Source organism: Pantherophis guttatus, chromosome 3, assembly GCF_059756535.1.
Source record: "Pantherophis guttatus breed Tessera chromosome 3, ASM5975653v1, whole genome shotgun sequence".
Lineage (NCBI taxonomy): Eukaryota > Metazoa > Chordata > Lepidosauria > Squamata > Colubridae > Pantherophis > Pantherophis guttatus.
Window position 1 is genome coordinate 89,068,701 of NC_142065.1, and position 15,783 is coordinate 89,084,483.

The window sequence follows — 15,783 nt, forward strand, 5'->3', positions numbered from 1 at the left end:
CATCACATCTTAACTACTGAAATGAGCTCCACATGGGGCTACCCTTGAAAAATATCAGGAAGCGTCAATAATAACTGGGTCCAATTCAAGGTGCTGGTTGCCACCTTTAACGCCTTACATGGCTTTGGGCCAGATCGTTTGAAGGTCCATCTTTTACATATACCTGGGAGGTATATGGGGGAGGGGCAGGTTATGTTATTAGCCCCTTAAGGGGGTCTGTTTAGTAAGACCAAGAAAAAGGACTTTCTCCATGGTGGCTCCCTCCCTGTGCAACATCCTCCCAACAGAAATAATTGATACTTTTTTCAAAAGGCACTGAAGACATGGTTTTGTCAGCAGGTCTGGAGACCCCAGGATAATAGAGAGCCCATCAAGTGGTTTCTTGCTGTTGTCACCAAGAGAGTGGGATTCATAGGGTTTTATATTTGGGTTTTACTTCTGTAGGGCAACCAGAGTCCCTGTGAGAGAATTGGGCAACTATATATATATTTTTCTAAATAAGAATAGAATAGAATAGAATAGAATAGAATAGAATAGAATAGAATAGAATAGAATAGAATAGAATAGAATAGAATTCTTTATTGGCCAAGTGTGATTGGACACACAAGGAATTTTTCTTTGGTGCATATGCTCTGAGTGTACATAAAAAAACGAGATACACTCGTCAAGAATCACAGGGTACAAAATCCAATGACAGTCATACGGTACAATAAACAATCAAATCATACTAGGAAACAATCTACAAGCAACGAAGTTACAGTCATGCACTCACAAGTGGGAGGAGATGGGTGACAGGAACGATGAGAAGACCAATAGCAATAGTAATGCAGCCTAATGTGAATAGTTTGACAGTTTTGAGGGAATTATTTGTTTAGCAGAGTGATGGCATTCGGGAAAAAATGTTCTTTTTATCTGGCTGTCTTGGTGTGTAGTGCTCTATAGCGTTGTTTTGAGGGTAGGAGTTGAAACAATTTATGTCCAGGATGCAAGGGGTCTGTAAATATTTTCACAGCCCTCTTTATAATAAAATAAAATATCTGGATTGAATTTGGTGTCATTAAAAACATTTGCAATAATTTCGCAGGGCAGGAAGCTTTCTTCCCATCCTACTTCATTAGAATAGTGTTCTCATTTCTCCTTTGGCCCGCAAGAGAGAAAGGAGCATACCCCCACATACACAGCGGTGGTGGGTTGCTCCCGGTTTGGAATGGTTCGCAAGAACCGGTAGTAATACCAGCGGGAGGCTCCTCCCACTGACCCAGATGTCATTAGAAGAGATCTGCGCATGTGGGCACAATGCGAACTGGTAGTAAAGGTAAGTAGAACCCACCCCTGATACACAGACATGAAACAGAAGTTCACACAACTGAAATCTCTTCTTAAGTGGGACCCACTGAAAATCTACTAAACTTTCTTTTTCATCCCAACAAACCTTTCCTTTCCATCTTCCACATGGCCACTTCTTCCTTTTAAAAAGTTATCACCAAGTTTAAACACAGAATAGTTCTTGGATCAAATAATATGCAGAAGGCAGAGTTTCCAGAGATACCAGGGGATTTTTGCCCAGTATATTTGCCAACAAATCAATAACAAGAGTAAATCTGTCTGCATCTTGTGCAATCAAATGCTTGCTATCAGGTACTCCTGGCTAAATTAATATAATCCCTGAAGTGCTGGGTATGTGTCAAAGTTAATGCCGAGGGAAGCTTGTGCTTCACATGTGCTAAGCTGAAGGATATCTCTTAATAATGGTTTAAATAAAAGAAAATTATGTGGAGATTTTGAATTAAATGATCCTGAACTCACTTGTGGCTCTGCACAGAAGTCTTTTCTCTCCAGAGATGGTGCATTTTCTCAGCCCTGCCAAAGTGCTGCCTGGAATCTTTTGAAATGATGAGACTTCACTGATGAACTAGAGACAGCTCCTGTCCCACACAAAAAAAATGTTGTCTTTCTCTTTTAAATTGCAAGACTTTCTTTTCTACAAGGTGATGTTGTTACTTCTAGCTCTTTTATTAAAAAAAACAAAACAAAACCTGCAACAGCAGAGACAAGGAAGCATGTTTCCCTCTGCCTGCAGGTGGTAATGGTAGGAAGCATTCAATATTTCTGAGAAATCTCTTGTTATATGTTTAATGAACTCAACAAAAGGTAATAACTTCAAAATTTGTTGACTTCTGTTTTCTGGATGAGAGCAATTGTCCTGAACTGGTCTTTATCTTCAGTGGCTACAGGTAGCCCTCAATGTATGTCTGTAATCAAGGCCGGAATTATGGTTGTAAATCAATGGTGAAATCCAATTTTTTTTACTACCGGTTCTGTGGGCGTGGCTTGGTGGGCGTGGCGTGGCTTGGTGGGTGTGGCTTGGTGGGCATGGCAGGGGAAGGATACTGCAAAATCTCCATTCCCACCCCACTCCTGGGGGAAGGATACTGTAAAATCTCCATTCCCACCCCACTCTGGGGGCAGCCAGAGGTGCTATTTGACGGTTCTCCAAACTACTCAAAATTTCTGCTGCCAGTTTTCTAAACTGCTCAAAATTTCTACTACCGGTTCTCCAGAACCTGTCAGAACCTGCTGGATTTCACCCCTGTTTTAAATCATGCCAGTTGTTAAGGGAATCACCATAGGACCACACCCAATTTCAAGATTGTTTTTGCGACTGTCTTTAAGTGAATGTATTGTCTGCAATGGGTGTTATTTTGCCAGATACAGAAAGTAAATGCTGGTTTCCGGCAAACAACATAGTAAATTGCAGTTACATGAGCATGGGATGCTGCAAATGGCCATAAATGTAGGCTGGTTGACAAGAATCCAAAATATGATCATGTCACTGTGGGGTGGGGTGCCCAACCATCAAAACTTTGAATCCAGCTCAGTGGTGAAATCTAAAATTTGTTACTACCGGTTCTCTGGGCGTGGCTTGGTGTGTGTGTGTGGGGTAATGTGACTGGGTGGGCGTGGCCATTTTTTTTTTACTTTTAAAACCATTTTTTACATATAAAAATATGTAAAAAAATGCTTTCAAAAGGCTCTGACGATCCCAGCTGAGTTGCCTGATCGTCAGAGGGTTTTTAAAAAACCCTCTGACGATCAGGCAACTCAGCTGGGATCGTCAGAGCTTGGATCATTAGAGCCATTTAAAAGAAAAAAAACTTTTTTTCTTTTAAATGGCTCTGACGATCCAAGCTGAGTTGCCTGATTGGCAGGCAACTCAGCTGGGATCGTCAGAGCTTAGATCATCAGAAGCATGTAAAAGAAAAAAAGCCTCTGAAGATTGCGCGGCTCAGCTGGGCATGGGGGGTGGGGGCAGAGATTTTTGCTACCGGTTCTCCGAACTGCCCGCCACCATCGCTACCTACTTGCCCAAGCCGGTCTGAACTGGGAGCATTTCACCCCTCATCCAGCTCATAAGTAACCCTGGAGAGCTCCCTCATAACTTCAAATGGTTTCTAATTAACTGGTCATAAATCGAGGATTACTTGAATTAGACATTGTAAGAGTAACACTCAGCGCTGCAAACTAAATGAGAAAAGATCTGCTCTGGAATAATGAACAGTGTGTGAAATCGACATTTCTCTGTCAGAATAACAGGCAGTGTTTCAAATTCTTTTTTTTTTTAAATCAAAGTACAGTACTCCTGATCCTGAATAATATACAGTGCTTCAAATTTTCCTCTAAATCTTGGAAGCCCTGAACTGGATTAAAAATAATATTATTACTACTTCATTTCAAGGGGAGTCTTGCCAGTTTATGCACAGTTTGCTCTATGACTTCTGGTGTATCTCATGATCAGGGTCTCTACACATATCGCTGGCTACCTCTGTTCTTGCCTTCTATGCTTTGGCAGTGAGAGCAGAGCATCGAGCATCCATAAAACCCCAGTTTTGGAAAGCAGAATCAGAGGCAGGTTATTGCTGCTTCTAGTTTTTTCTGACATCACCCCTAACCAGACAACTAGCCAAGATCCAGAATTTAAGTCTGAAGAATAGCAGGATCCCATACATTTCTTGACAAATGGATTTTGGAATAAAAAAGAAGGACTCTAACTCCACCCTAAATGTGCTTTGGTGACCTCAAAAAACCAAGCATGGATGGATACTTTTCACTGGGAAATGCCTGGCCTCTAGAAAAACATCTTGTTTAACCATGTTCCTGTCGCTGTCAGAAAAATTCTATGGACCTTATGGCCATGAGAATAACAGGGAGATGAAAGATTGGAATTGGTCCAAAATCACTTTGTGAGACCTTCATAGTAGACAAAGTGGTGCTTCATAGATGATTTCAAGAGAAATAATGGAGAGGCAGAAGATTAAGGTTAGCAGTTGATGACTTTGTAGTAGGAACTCTGATGTCAACAGAGCTTACATAATCACCCTATACATAAACATGTGCATGATACTGACAATAACATTCTCTTTTTTCTCCTAGCAGTTGGAATGCTACTACAGAGAGACTTCCAGAGATTTGACAGGGTTAAATTTCATTCTTCTGCTGCTGAGAATTGCGATCTCTTCCTAACACAAAATTCTGGGTTGAGGTACATTTTATACCATTAAAACAGGTGTGAAAATAAAACTTTTCCCCATTTTTTAGGAAATAAACAGTTGCTATTCTGCCATATATTTCCAGTGTACAGAAGTGGCCAAAACCCAAAGAAATAAAATGGAACAGAACAGAACAGAACAGAATACTTTATCTGGCCAAGTGTGATTAAACACACAAGGAATTTGTCTCCTGTGTAGAAGCTCTCAGTGTAAAAAGGATAAAAACAAAACGAAACGATTTGCTTCCCCCATCACGCGCCCAAGAAAGAAAGAAATATTTAATTTGGATTTAATTTTTGGTTCAGACCAAAAAAAAAACATATCACTCAAAAGTCCCAGGACTCCTACATCTGACAACATGTCCCAGTGAGCAGAGGGGAGCTGGCAAAGAATATAGGAGAAACTGCTGAAACTCCTGGTGGAAAAGAGAAGACATTGTAGTATATGGTGTAGTACTAATGTCTCCTTCAGCCTCACTACTATTATAATCCAGCTGCCCCATCTTTCTGTCCTCAAAAGCAGACTGGGAATATTGCTGTCACTACATGAGAAAGCTGCGGTACACTTATTCACAGCCATGAAAATAGAATATGCTATTTGTAGACCTGTAACATTCAGTGAAGGCTGCAGCTGCTAACATTTCGGATAACAATGGCAGTTTTAAATCCCACAGGCCAGCCCTGTTGCTTTGTGAATACATATTGCAAAGATAATTGCCGCTTCTCCTTGTACCGTTATTCCTGCTGATTACTTTGTAGCGTAAGACATTTAAACTTAGCAGAATGTTGTGATTCAAGCTTCACTATGCTGCCAGCGTGATGTACCTTGGTAAAATTGAGAGTCACAACTACTTTTGCAGCTTTAACAACTGGGGGTAAAACAAATCAATAAGATGACTAGGTTTATTACAAGACAGAAAGAAGGGGAAGAGGTGAAGGCAAATCGGCGACATTCATGAGAGGGCCCCAAGAATGCTTTTAACTCATTTGTTCTTCTGAAATTGTATAAAAGAGTGTACTATTGATGTATTGATTTTTCCATGGCATAATCCTTTAAAAAGGTAAAATAATTTAAATTCTCGTGTCTCTTCCAAATATTGGCTGAAGGTTTCATTTGTATGCTGCTTCAAGATCCAGACTTTCTTTGAACTCATGATAAAGCTTCAGGAGTTTCTACTTGAAGGACAAATGGCATGATGACATCCAAACTTTCACTTCTTTTGATTGGGATGATGACTCCTTGAAAGATCAGGAATGGATACAGGTGTCTACACATGTCGTGCATTGTTCCCGGAGACATTCCTGGCCCTGGAGATGCTGGGATTCTTTTTATCAATTTACGTTGATACACCAACTGTAATCCTCTACCATCAAATGATACACATTTTGGTAACCTTGAATATGACAATGGATGGTACATGAAGCTGTTGTGTTTGAAGGCAATTTGACAAAATTCAGCCATTCTAAGATACAGTGGACAGTTTATTAATTGTGACTGCCTGATAGCATCATATGACATCCTGTATAAATCCAAATAGTGTTGGATTTAAAATCTTAAATCAATCTGAAAGATGTGCAAAGAATGGATCTTCATCAGAGGTGGGTTTCAGCAGGTTCTGACTAGTTCTGGAGAACCAATAGCAGAAATTTTGAGTAGTTTGGAGTACTGGTAAATACCACCTCTAACTGGCCCCACCCCAATCTATTCTCTGCCTCCCAAGTCCCAGCTGATCAGGAGGAAATGGGGATTTTGCAGTAACCTTCCCCTGGAAGGGGATTGGGGAGGGAATGGAGATTTTATAGTACCCTTCCCCTGGAGTGGGGGGGGAATGGAGATTTTACAATATCCTTCCCCTGCCATACCCACCAAGCCATGCCACGCCCACCAAGCCACAGAACCAGTAGTAAATTTTTTTGAAACCCATCACTGATCTTCATGTATTTAATTTGGTTCTTCAGTCAGCCTTGGAATCCAAAGTGAAGCCTCCCCAAGAAGACCCATGTGGCACCCGTGTTAAATATCTTCTCTGCATCTTCTTTTTTCTTCTTAAACATGGCTGTTGCTTGACCTCTTAAGACTACGTTGAGTGCAAATCTATGTTTTTAAATAAAGTATTTTACGTATTTTATATAGAGAATCATTTATATAATTTTGTATATCACACACCCGTGAGGAATAGCAACAGGAAGAAAACCCTTACCTTTTAACCTTTAAATAGTTTAAATATATTCGCAGAACTTTCAAAAGGCAACTTACTTGTGAATTCATAGACAATTCATTCTGCATTTCAAGGGTAGGTTTGAAATATTTTGAAGCTGATATACGGCATTATCCACAGGTCTCTAAAGAGGATTAAATGCTCTGTTCCAAAATGTGAATTTCATACTTTCCATCATTATGATTCCGTTATCCTACTGTATTAGAATTGAATTATTTTGGGCATAACCTTTAACTTAATACCGAATCAGTTCAATTTGCTATGTTGGTGATCTGCAAACAGAAGCCATTCTTAAGAGTAAATGTATCAGGTTAGTGAATAAACCCAGGGAGAAAAAAACAGAACAGCGATTCTGAGTGCAATAGGTAGTCATATCCACCCACCTCTAAACCATGTAAGCTTGGAGAGGATGAAAGAACATTCACATGCTTAGCACAGGTACTCTCTCTCAAAAGGGATATAGAACATTAGTCAGCCACGTGGGAGGTTCTGCTTGGCTGATATCCCAATTTTGTCTCATTTTCATTTTACATGATGTCAACTTGTCACATTCCTATTTCAGCCCATTGACTGTGGCTCTGTTCAACCTTTCTTTTTTCTTTTTCCTTTCTTTTTTTTTAAAAAAAGAAAATATAATAATTTAAACTTAGCTTTGCACCTAGAGCTTCAACGAAGAGCAAAGTAGTTTTTATTCTCTGAACTGGGAATTAAACAGATTCCATGTTATGTATTGATGGATCACAGGGATAAAAATAGCTCAGGGTTCCTTCTTGACACCTTCGACACAGAACATCTGAAGCTTTTGTCTGTGAGACAGGAAATGTTGATTCCTCTTGTACATATACATATGATTTAATAGCAATAGCACTTAGACTCATATACCATTTCATAGTGCTTTACAGCTCTCTCTAAGCGGTTTAGAGTCAGCATATTTTCCCCAACAATCTGTGTCCTCATTTTATTGACCTCGGAAGGATGGAAGGTTGAGTTAACCGGTGAGAATTGAACTGCTGGCAGTGGGCAGAATTAGCCTGGCGATACTGCATTCTAACCGCTGCACCACCATGACTATATGGTGAGTTTTCATAGATCATATCCGAAGCAAAACAAAGATCTTTCCACATAAGAGCAAGTGCTATAACTTGCAAAGACTGCCATGTTGAACTGAGGAAGGAACAACAGCTCTAGTTGTTGTACTGAAGACAACTAGCAACAACAGAGAAGAAAGCATGAGGGAAATACCACTTTTTGTGGTGATTCTTCATAAATCATATTATAGTAAATTATGCTTGTATGTACCGTATTTTTCAGAGTATAAGATGCAGCTTAGTTTTTGGGGAGGAAAATAAGGGAAAAAAATCTGCCTACCGGGTATTCATCTGGCTAGCATCCTTAGTCTAGTCAGCTTCAGCACATTAGTTTGCTGGCTTTTTATCCCCTGTTTGGGAATAAAAAACAGCTTCTAAAGCACAGCTGAGAGGAAGCAGCAATGAGAAAAGCAGGGAAAGCATGGGGAGATCGCTTCACTCGGCTAGTGCCTAGTCAGGGCTGAAAAAAAGCTTCTAAAGAACAGCTGAGAGTCGGAGGATGGAGATCATTTCACTCGCTAGCACTTCGATAAAGCACAGCAAAGAGTCGAGGGAGCAGGCAAAGCTGGGAAGATAGTTTCACTCACTAGTGCCTTTTTAGCACCTCGTTAGGGCTGAAAAAAAAAAGCTTTTAAAAAGCTACATTCGGAGTATAAGACGCACTCAAATTTTCAGCCTCTTTTAGGGGAGGGGGAAAGGTGTGTCTTATACTCCAAAAAATATTAAAGATAGTCAAAGAGACAAGTCTCTGGATTTAGGCAGCAATTCTTGAGAAAACTAATTTGGCTTTTTTTGGGGGGGGGCAATCCTGCAACACTTAATGCTTTATGCTTAATATGTTTATGCTTATGTTTATGCTTATGTTAATACTTAACACTTAATGCTACTACACAATGAATTTACTGCATCACTGCTGTGAACTCAATTACTGCCCATTGTCTACCACGATCAATTGCAAGTGGTAGGTTGCATTCTTACCTCCCCTTGGAGAAACAGCATTTCCCCCTTCTTCACCTCAGGTGCTAGGTGGTGTGTGACCTTCAGGGTATTTCTTCTATGCTTTGGATCTTTTGTTTGAGAGACTAACTTTTGTTCTCATGTTCTTCAAACCAGCTTGGAGACAAAATCACTATAATAAAAATCACTGCTGTTAGTGGAGAAAACGTCTTGTTATTTCATGGAAAATCTGAGAGGGAAGCAAACTGAGCAACTGGCATAGTTCATATTTGAATATTGCTTGAATGTGCTTCTTTTGCTCCACTGCTAAAAACTAGCAACACAGAGGTATGAAATAAATGGAATGAAAATATTGCAAAAGCAGTCACTTCAGGTCGCCCCAGAAAAGTTAGAAATTTGTACACACCTGTTACTCAACAAGTCTCAGAAACCCTGTTTGGACTTCTGTGATCTGTTAGTTTTAATTTGAAATTGGCTTTTGCTAAAAAAAACAAAAAAACAAAAACAAAACAAAACAAAGCAACACTCTAGTAACTGTGGTGAAAACATTAAAAACATGTGGTTTGATCAGAACTGTGCACAGCAGAGGTGGGTTTCAGCAGGTTCTGACCAGTTCTGGAGAACCAGTAGTGGAAATTTTGAGTAGTTTGGAGAACCGGTAAATACCACCTCTGACTGGCCCCGCCCCCATCTATTCTCTGTCTCCTGAGTCCCAGCTGATCAGGAGGAAATGGAGATTTTACAGTATCCTTCCCCTGCCACACCCACCAAGCCACGCCCACCAAGCCATGCCAAGCTCACAGAACCAGTGGGAAAAAATTTTGAAACCCAACACTGGTGCACAGCTAAAAATGTCATATACTAACATCGAAAGAGAAAGCCTTTTCCTTCTGAGGACGAACTACTTTTCCTAAGGAATTTAAAGTCTCAATACAATGCCCTCTTAAAAGACAAGAAAAGATTGGTAAAGAAGGAGACTTGGCAAAAAGTAACTCAATCAGTCAGGAAGAGGGATTCTTCCCTCTTTTGACATACTACCCAAAGACTAGGAAAACTTCTAGCCTCCCCAGTCAATCTAGTATCAATTCAAGCTCAATTTTAGAGGGTTGTATGTGGGTTGTATGTAATCCCAGCTGGTGGGCACCTCTGCTACGATCCCTATTTAGACCTATAGTTTATACGGGTTATGTTCCAAAAGACTGGGGGCTAGCAATAATAATCCCAATTTATAAAAAGAGTGATAACAATGTTCAGCTTTATATGCTAAACATTTAAATCACAAGCTCCAAGACTTATAAAGACAGGCAGGGGTGGGCTTCAGATCCTTTAGCAATGGGTTCGCTGCCCCATTGGTGGGTGGGCATGGCTAAATTGGCTGTCTGTACCAGGTGTGTTTTCGCCCTTCTCAGGCTCCGGAGGCTTTTTTCGAGCCGCTGGGAGGGCAAAAACTGCTTTCCCCGGTGTCTGGAGGCCGTCCGGAGGTTGGATACAGGCACGTTTCCAGACTTCTGGAACCTCCGGTAGGCCTGTTTTTTACCCTCCCAGACCATCCGCACGGCCCCTGCACTTACCTGGAATGATGAACAGGCTGCATGGAGACTCCTGGGAGGGGCGGGGTGGGTGTGGCTAGCCAGAGGTGGCATTTGGGGGTTCACCAAACCCCGGCGATCCTTGGCTAGAGGATTGCCCCAACCCTGCCAAACCCCCAGGAGCCCACCCCTGGAGACTGGGGATATAATCCAAGATGAGCAGGCAGGATTCAGAGAAGGAAGGTTAATGGCAGACCACATTCTGGTTGTTCTATCATTCAGCACAAAAAATACACTCATAAAAAAAAACACCTCCCTCTTTTTTGGCCTTTCCAGATTTTCAAGATGCCTTTGACTCCATTTCTAATAATGCTGTTTGGGAACAAAATTAAAAACACAGCTATTGAAAGGCACCCTCTTTTTCTGATACAGAAATTCTGTTCCATCACCGTGTTAAGAGCAAGGTGAAATGATTAAAGCCTGAGAAACAGGTCCCTTGTCATAGTCAACAGGAATGCTAATTTATCACCAGCTTATCAGTTACTTAGGAGCCAAGGACTTGCAGCACAAGAAAACAACAAGCAACAATGTAATAACCAGCCATTAACACCTCAATTAACAACTAAAACACCACCCACAATCAGACACCACATAAATATTGTGCATAGAATAGCCCAAAGTACACTTTCCAGTAGAGAGAAGTTCCCTGGGGATGGGCTCCAGCATGAGTTCTAAAACTCAGAAGACTAAACCTCTGGTTCTAGTGACCAACTCAGGTTGGATCCTGTAACATTATTGTGGGTCAAATATTCACCTTCATTTGAGCAAGGTGAAATCTCCAAGGGTCCCTGTCTGGCATAGGAATGAGACAGGGATATACTCTGTCCCCTGTCTTTTTAACTTCTACATCAATTCAGTGGTGGACCTTCCTCATAATTCAGATTTTCAAGCATCTAAATTAGCAGGGCACAAAGTCCCTATACTCCTCTACACTAATGAGGCCACCCCAATTTCACAAACTATAGGGCTGTTAGTGCTTGTAGGGCTGAAAAAAGCAATAGCAGCAATATTTTGGCACCATAAACAACATCATCTTAATTTTTAGAAATCTAAAATTCTGGCCTTTGCTAAGAGACCCACTCAACAATCTTGGAGAGTAGAAGGGCAAAGGTTAGAGCAAGTTACTGCATTTAAATTCCTTGGGGTGGAATATACAGTCATATACCATAGTGAAACTCTTAGGTCGAAAGGTAAAGGTAAAGATTCCCCTTGCAAATATGTGCTAGTTATTCCCGACTCTAGGGGGCAGTGCTCATCTCTGTTTCAAAGCCAAAGAGCCAGTGCTGTCCAAAGACGTCTCTGTGGTCATGTGGCCGGCATGACTAAATGCCAAAGGCGCATGGAATGTTGTTACCTTCCCACCAAAGGTGGTCCCTATTTTTCTACTTGCATTTTTTACGTGCTTTCAAACTGCTAGGTTGGCAGAAGCTGGGACAAGTAACGGGAGCTCACCCCATTATGCGGCACTAGGGATTCGAACCGCTAAACTGCCGACCTTTCGATCGACAAGCTCAGTGTCTTAGCCACTGAGCCACCGTGTTCCTTTCTTAGGTCTAATAAGTGTTATTAAGTGCTTCTTTTATAAAAACAGAGGACAAATAATCCCTGTGGTATTTAAAATTTTTGAGAACAAACCACTGGACCAAATCCATTATGGAGCATAAGTAGGAATTTATGTGAAGAAGGATGCACTAGAAACTGTGCAAATGAAAATCTGAGATCAAGGCTTTGCTGCATCCAATGGAACAGGATAGTGCCAAACACCACACTAAGGTTTGAGACAGAAATGGCTGCTATTCTGTCTAAAGGCTTGGAGGAGAATGATAAACTACTGGGTGAAAATCCAATTCTTCCCAGTCAGACTGACCCTTTTAATTTTAATCGACAATTTACCTTTTCCCTGAAAACAGGCCATAGAGAAGAAATTGGTATTGTATAAACTTTTTGTACTATTCCTAATTTTTGTTAGGATATGACCAAGCCAAACAACTGTTCACTTAAAGACAAAAGGATGTGGAGTTTCAGACTGAAGTTAATAGGCTGCCGAACATGGCAGAAACTGGATACATAAGGGCCCTTGGGAACCAGGAAGATAGCCACAAAATCTAAATTTCCTCAAGCTGAGAATAGCATTTTTCAGTTGGGCATAACATTTTACCATTTACCCAGCTGCAAGGCAGATACTCCAAAACCCCATTAGCCAAGCATACCTGCCCTTGTGGTTGAACAAGGAGGTTGAACCCATTTCACATGTATTACTATGCAGTCAATTGTGTAGGGATATCTGATCTGATTATATTCTGTCCCCAATACATAAATTTCCAGGGAGACCAGGTAATTTCTATGTGAATCAACTTCTAGAAGTGTTTATTACCATTGCAGTAGCTAAATTCTATGTTGCTGCAATGAAAACGAGGCATAACTGGTTACAGAAACAATCACTTCTGTTTTATTTATCACTTTAGATTTAACACATACTAGCTCTCTCGTTTTTTGATGATATATATTTTACTTCATAGTCTGTAATATTTTGTAATATTTTAGATTGCAACACTCGCACCATTATAGCAAGGCATGCCACAGTTTTATGTGTTATATTATCTTTGTTATGTTAGTATTTGATTTCATCTATTTGATTTAATTTTGGTGGGTTTTTTTTAAAGTTTGCTAGCTCATTTTTGCTGATACATACACATACACGCCATACAAAGTGAGTTGGGCCACATCACAGATATAAGTGGCAAATGAGTTTTTCTCTTCTTTGGGCAGTTGCATGTTTCAAAGCTTTTATAGAAACCCTAAAATTATGTTAAGATTATTTTATTTTATTTTAGGATTGATATGTCGATGCTATAAACATTGCTACCAACTTTTGGCTATTTTGATGCTAAAAAATTGACAATGTAGTTGGAGGGTTCATATATTTCTACCCTCTAATCATATCGTCCAATTTTAGTGGCACAATTGGCTAATCGTATTTTCCAATATGCTTTCACGATGGACGGGATACAGTAAAACCCAGTGCAACAATTCTGTGTGGAAAAGCAGATCTTAAAACCCATTGTTCTCAAAATGCAATGGCATTAGCATAATATACTAATAAAAAAGCTTAGAGGCAGTTTTTCTCCGTGGTATCACCAGCCCAAGAATATCACTGCTGACTCGCCTTAAATCTCACAGTGAAATTCTTCCTGTATGTGCATATGTGATGGAAAAGGGTGAAATACAGGTTTCTGGATATAAACAGGATTTGAAACTTATTAGTTTTATGGTGGTCCATACAGTTATTTGACTTTCATCAAAAATAACACAGGCTTGGTGAATTATATTTTTGTGGAAAAAAATAAGAGTTCTAAGTGTAGATCAGTTATCTGGCAACTTCTGAGTTCTTATAGATCCTTATGATTCTATGACAAAATCCTTGATTTCTATTTATGGAGGTGATACTAAGTCTGAGGCTGTGCCTCATATGGCAGGTACTGGATGCCCGCAAGATTTGCAATAATGACCTGTCAGGAAAGTATGCTGCATATCATCATACTGTGAAATATCCTGGGGGACTCTCTTTATGAATTCTAAAAAGATACAGCAACCCTTCAGGCAAAAATGAAGTCACATGTCATTTAAAACTTGGTTTCATGCCTTCTGCTAACCGTTCTTCACCTGTATTTCCAGAGTCTAAAAAATATCCCAAAATAAATATGCCCGTTTCTGTTGCACTGAAATTGTAAAAGTTTCACTGCCCAAATGTGGACAACCACATTCATTAATTCCTCTTCCCCACCCCCTACCTCACCCCCCAAAATTAGGGCTAAAAGATCTATCTTTTAACCAATTAGTTTAAAAGGAGAATGTATGGAAACCAATGGAGTCCTCAAGTCCTTTTATCGAATCCTTTGATGTTGCGTATCTCTAAAGTGACATCATACATAAGTGAACTCGATGGCTTTTGCAACAAGCCTCAAAGATGTCAAATTATTGATACATTTGCAGGGATCTTACAATATGTTGTTATAACCCAACATCCGGTGCAAGTATGTGCATCACAGCATTTTTTTGTCATCATTGTGTATTGCCATTCGTCTTCCCTTCATGCCCTCCTTTCAGATTCCAAGATTGGACTTCAAACAGGTTATTGAACATCGGTAATGACCATGAAAACAACATGGTCTGCTTTATCCAGGTTGTATTACAGCTGGACACAGCACCAGGTTGATTGCAACGATTCTGATTCAGTCATATTTCAGTCACAGTTTTAAATCTTTTTGTGAATCTATCTTAATAGACAATGTGTATGATCAACGGAAAACCATGAATTCTATAATTTCTGAATAATGTCAGTATTAGAGGAAAATAAGACTTACAAAAGCTGGTGGATTTGTACATTTCAGACAAGAATCTCAAATTATCCTACAAATCAGAATGGCTTTTCAGTATTACATTTGTAAGAATTGGATTTCCTTTAATCTGAGGAAGCTAAATCCTAAAAGAATGGGAAATTAACATTCTGATTTACTGGATAACTTCCAGCTTCTACTAGTTGTGTCAGTTTGTAGTTTATTATTATTGGAAATCTCCTAAAGGTACAGAGGAATCTGCAGAATATAACTAGTGCTCATGGCTGAGCAATCAAAACAAACGTTCTTTTTAATTGTGTATTGTACACACTTAAGAGGAAGTAGGGCTTTATTTATCATTTTGCACTTGCCATTGTGACATTGTTGACACATAGGTGTCTCTGTGAAGGATCATAACCCTTCCAAATGTTCCCAAAAGATTTGAAATAGATGAATAAATGAATAAAGTACGTGCAATGTATTCTAGAGGTCCACATCTGTGTAGGATGGTCACCTAAAGGCCGAATTAGCAAAACAGAACCATTTTAGATAGTTGCATTGGAAAGCATTGGGTGGCTGGAAGTCAACCTTAAAACTGGGAGGGGGAGAAGGGGGCAGGACCACCTGAGTGTGACAGTGATATGAAGTAGATATTTACTTTGAGTACATGGACAGGTATTTTCCACTGAGTACATGGACAGGTATTTTCTGGGTTTATGTCGGTTCTTCCTTTTTAAATTCTCCATTATATCTATCAAAAGTAGATAAATTACAGTGCTGATTTTAAGTAATACTTTCTGAGGACTGCATAAAGGAGCTTCAGGGCCACCATGAGAGACTGGTTGTTCATCTATTCTAAGGCGCAAGTATGCTGGTGATTAGACTGCCATGGGCAACACCAGATTGCCTAGTGATTATTGTGATTAAATCACCTAGAGCAGGGGTGTCAAACCCGATTGCATTGGGGCCGTATCGTGATATATTAAGATCAGTGGTGGGATTCTGCCGGTTCTAGGGGGTTCGGCTGAACCATTTGTTAAATTGCTG